This window comes from Formica exsecta, unplaced genomic scaffold (assembly GCF_003651465.1).
Source record: "Formica exsecta isolate Colony F162 unplaced genomic scaffold, ASM365146v1 scaffold44, whole genome shotgun sequence".
In the NCBI taxonomy this organism is placed as follows: domain Eukaryota; kingdom Metazoa; phylum Arthropoda; class Insecta; order Hymenoptera; family Formicidae; genus Formica; species Formica exsecta.
In genome coordinates, this window is record NW_021851634.1 from 444,478 (window position 1) to 450,128 (window position 5,651).

Below are 5,651 nucleotides of genomic sequence, written 5' to 3' on the forward strand. Positions count from 1 at the left end.
AAAAAATGTTACAGGACTTTTCTGTTCAGTTTACTGTGCTCTACTTGCTCACGAGCGTTGTCAAGGGTGCTTTGGGACACCCTGTATATGTAAAATATTACCACGTAACAAGCGCAGATCATAGGTCTGTTTTTTATAGCTGAACTGGCTGCACTAATTCAGAGCTTATCTTTCTCCTACAGGACATTGGAAGATCTCTGTCGGAATCGCGGAATACGTGCCTCCAGAGGATCTACGGATTCGCGTTACACACCGCTTCTCGCTCATCTCTGAGCGTCTCTCTTAAGGTTCGGGCGATCTCGTCGAGGTCGACTCCCGAACAAGTCTGTTAAAAAAAAAAAATCATTAAAAAAGGTGTGTTTATATGAATTTATAATGGTGACATGGTCATTAAAATGATTTCAATTGGCTCAAGAGATAAACATGAAGAAAAGTTTAATCCCCTAAATTAATTTGCCTCCGAAATTATTTTTGTCGAGCTTTATCATGCGAAGATAGCTTTTGCCTTTTGTGTTATCTAGAAATTATTCGACATTTAATTAGATAATTAATATTTTTTTTTTACTTTATTCCGACTTTTTTGTAATAATTACTTATAAATGTATTTCAACTTTAAATCAATTTTTAGTAGTGCTTTTTTTTTATTGATTCTTCTTCTAGCTGGAAATGATAAGAAAAGCGGGTTATCCGGCAGAGGCTCATGTTGTAACAACGGAGGACGGTTATCTCTTGACGTTACATCGTATCCCAGGTGGCAACGGCTCTTTACCTGTGCTGCTGCAACACGGTCTGTTATGCACCTCCGCCGACTGGATCATTCTTGGCAAAGGCAAAGCACTCGGTAAAACTCTTTTTATATGATCAATCCTTCAGAAATATTTCCTGAAATCAATCAATCTCGATGTCCTATCGGAAAAAATGCTTAAGAGAAACTCTGGAATTTATCATATAAATACTAAACATGGCAAAAAAACTTTGTAACGCAACTTTTCTTTTAATTGTAACGCAATTATTAACGCATCTTATGTTTTTTGAAAATTGTTCTAAAATTTATTATATAGTATATATTTTTATATACATATACAGGGTGTCCCATAATTCGCGGATCACCCGCCATGTGCAGGTAGAGCATATTATATATTATATGTTTATATTCAACTCATCGGATAATAATGTAAATTATATTATTACTAATCAAATTATTCTTATATTAAATTATAAATCGATTCGCAATTTAAATCTATTATTATTAAATAATATTAGTAAGTAAAAATATCGTGAAATATATACGAAAATGTTATATAAGAAAATCCAAGTTATGTAAGAAATATTGCAGAGGGTGTTTTTTTTTACCATTTATATATGTTCTAAGCGTACGAGCGAGCGCTGAAGCCACGCATCTCGAGCTATTCTCTCTCTCTCTTTCTCTCACACTCTCTCTTTCTCTTCCTCGCTATGCGATTATAAATATATATATTACATTTTATGACGATATGTCGATTTTCCATTATAGCTTCAACAAAATGGGCATTTATGATTTACCTGCAATGATTACATTTATCACAAATATGAGATCGCAACCGTTGCATACCTATATCGGTCATTCAATGGGTACAACAAGTTTTTACATAATGGCATCAGAGCGTCCGGAAATTGCACGAATGGTGCAAATGATGATCAGCCTCGCGCCAGCAGTTTTTATAAGCCACATGAGAAGTCCACTTAAATACTTTTCATCCTACTGGAGAATATATCAGGTGAAGTAATGTATATTTTTGCCATATTTAATTAATCTTTGATCGTAATTTTAAGGAGACGTTTTCCGACGAGTTAATATTAAGATTGAAGCTTTTTTTAAAATTCTTTTTAAAACTTCCGAAAAAATTGATTTTGAAGATTAAAATATTAATTTTTTTTGTTTCACATTCTGTTAGTTTATGTCGTATATATTAAATCTTTAATTTTAATTTTAACGAGGTGCTCTTCGACGAGTTAAAATTAAGATCGAAGTAACTCTCAAAACTTTTTTAAATTATTCTAATTCGTTAAAAAATAGTTCAAAAATTTATTTATTTATTCTCAGAAATACCGCTGAAACTTGAACAAGGAAAGACCCCAACACATATGTGCAAAGGATATCCAGAGGACATCCAGAGGAAATCCAGAGGGCATATAAAACATCGTCTGGATGTCATCTGGATATCCTCTGTATGTTCTTTAAATGTCCTCTGGACATATGTCTTGTTAGGGAAATTATAAGCAAATTATGGATAAAAAATTTTTCATTGCAGATGATCATGCGAAATTTCTTTCACGACGAATTCCTGCCACAGGGCAATTTTTTGAGATTTCTCTCGAAATATGGTTGCGATCAGAATTTCGCCGAGAAGGAGATCTGCGCCGAACTGATATTCCTGATATGCGGTTACGACCCCGAGCAGTTTGACTACGTGAGTAGTGATTTGCAATCGAGATACAACTCCGATCGAAACTTTGATCATCATGTTCCGTCATTTGAAAATCGTGCGATCACGCCTCAGATTGGATTTTGAGTGTTCTTGTTCCCTATTTAGACTTTACTGCCTGTCATCCTCAATCACGATCCGGCAGGCGCCTCGACTAAGACGGTTCTGCACTATATCCAAGGATATCAGTCGGGCAAGTTTCGTCAATATGATTACGGTCACGAAAAAAACCTGGTGATATATAACTCGCCGGAACCTCCGGATTACGATCTAGTGAATATCACGGTCCCAATCGCATTGTTCTACGGTCCTGGTGACTGGCTGGTTAACATCATCGTAAGTAACGAAAGAATGCGTTTTAAAAGATAATAAAATGAAGGAAATACATTTTGTAGAGATTGATTCGCGCTAATTATGCAAATGTCAAACTTCATTCCTAGGATCGAAAAGACAATATAAAAAAAAAAAAAATGGAGAAATGATAATTCACGAAAATATTTTTTTAAGGATGTGAAGAAGCTCTACCGCCTATTGCCCAAAGTAGTGGACATGTATGAAGTGCCGTGGCCCAAATTTAGTCACTCAGATTTTACATGGGCTAAAGATGCGCCCAGACTCGTGTACAAGAGAGTACTCAAGCTCATGAAGGAGAGGAATCTAAATAATACTACATCGGTGGGATAATATTATATTGAAATTATATTGAATATTATATTGAAATATTATATTGAATTAAAATGGAAGATACACATATTACATATAAATCTTTAGTAATAGATACCATTAATAGCAGTTGCAATTTTAAATGTAATAAAACGTAAACTTATAGTATTCTTGTATTATTTATGATTAGTGCAAAAGCAGATTAGAGTAATCTACTGAGTGGAACATGAATATCTCTCTGCAACGACACTGGAAAGAGAAAAGGCTTACCACTTCCCTGCCGAAAATGGTCGATTAAAACGGATTAAAAAAAATGTAATCCAAATCGATCGGGATTTCTGCACCGAAAATGTGCAGACTCGTGTACAAGAGAGTACTCAAGCTCATGAAGGAGAGGAATCTAAATAATACTACATCGGTGGGATAATATTATATTGAAATTATATTGAATATTATATTGAAATATTATATTGAATTAAAATGGAAGATACACATATTACATATAAATCTTTAGTAATAGATACCATTAATAGCAGTTGCAATTTTAAATGTAATAAAACGTAAACTTATAGTATTCTTGTATTATTTATGATTAGTGCAAAAGCAGATTAGAGTAATCTACGCATTTTTAAGCAATCCTTGTTTCAGCTAGTGATGTATTATCGCGATAGATTGTAAAGATACCTTTAATACGACAAATATAAAATTACAATATGCAAATATAGAATAAATATAAATGTAAATATAAATGTATTTTATAGAAAAATTGGATTTAAGAGAAAAACATTTTTAGTCCGTTTTAATCGACCATTTTCGGCAGGGCATATACTGAAATTTGTCACGATATGATCTGGTCATATACATATAATAATAATATCCGGAATTTGACAATTTCTTATCCGCAATATGATATTTTCTTTACATAATCATATGTGACTAGATCTGATTATATATGAAATTTCAGATATTTTTTATATATGATTATATAAAATTACATATATGTTATATCAGATTTTTTTTATAACTGCTTATATACGTATGTATGTATATTTACATCTGGCCATATTATATTCATTTTTTCTCGGGTAATTATAATATGTAAATATAAAATAAATGTAAATGTAAAAATAAAAAGCGAAAAGATATTAAGTGAATAAATATAATAATTTAATCAATTTTGCATTTTTAACTTTTTTTGCATTTTAAGCTTCTCGATCTATCAATGTATATTTACTATACAATAATACGAACTATTCGAATTCGCCGGAAAAAATTGTTCATATACATACATTCATATAATTATATTAATAAATGGAAGCGATATTAGTATTTCTACCTCTTTCTCTTTCTCTCTCTTGGAAGATAAGCTTTATAATACTTATGAATTTTGAAAAAAATGTAGAAATGCATCGTTTTTTTCGAGGATAATACTCGAAACATTTTTGAAATTTCCAAGATTACTATAAAAAAAAGTTTCTTCAGGATAATTTACTTTTACTCTGTTTTGTAATACAGATCGGATTTTAATCGGTTTTAATCGACCATTTTCGGCAGGGTTTTCACGGGTGGCTGAGTCTATCTAACGATAACCGATGCTGTCAATTGTAACGAGGTTTATAATTAATCCAGGTAGCAAGGTGTCGTCATTATAGCGTCATTTTAAGGTCATTTCTCGTCATATGACGTCATTCAACTAAATAATGACGCAACACAGACGTGATATTTTTGGCGACATATTATCGTCACAGAAATAACGTCACTTAATCGTCTTTTTAAGGTTATGCTACGCGACGCGCGATGCGCCCCATCTCGTATTTGAGTTTTGGTAATGGAACGAATTTTGTGCAGGAGTGAGTGAAGGTCGAGGACCGAGAGCTTTTTGGCGCGTCTTCCTTTTATCTTGATTGATTTAACGAGTGTTTATTTGCTGTATTAATCAGTACTGTCCGCTCACCTGCAAAGGAGCTTGTTGGTATTGTTATTACCTCATGCTCATCTATCAGTGGCAGAAATTCTGCACATTATAAGGGTGCTGTGCACTTTAACCTCTGTCGCCTCATGGCGGACGAGGGATTATGGCTCAACGACGTCACAACGGATAAGGAATATATGGAGTGTGAGTCGTTAACTCCAAATGATTCACTAATGAGCTCGGAACTGTATCACAGCCTCCAAGAGGAAGCTAATCTGATACGGAACACAATGGAAGGTATTAAGAAAAGGGCCGCCATTAACAACAAATCCAATGTCGTTATTAAGAAAGTTGCAAAAGTTGATAATCCAAAAGTAATACAAAATAATAAGGATTCCGCTCTCGGTAAATAGATCACCTATTACTTCGGTGTCTATAACTGATACTAATAAAGTAATTAAATACATCAAATCAGACCCTGGACCTTATAAGGCTATAGTCTCGCTTAAGGAAGTAGATAGTGGATTTATTTCTTCAAAATCACCAGTAAACGTTGAAGTGGCATTGTCTAAACTGGGAGTCAAATTCTCATTAATTGAGCGTATCAGCAG

At 33.4% G+C, this 5,651-nt stretch overlaps 1 pseudogene; it reads left to right on the top strand.

Moving 5' to 3' along the window:
- Window positions 1-3,295, top strand: part of LOC115240501 — a 6,527-nt pseudogene extending 3,232 nt beyond the window's left edge.
- The last annotated feature ends 2,356 nt before the right edge of the window (window positions 3,296-5,651 follow it).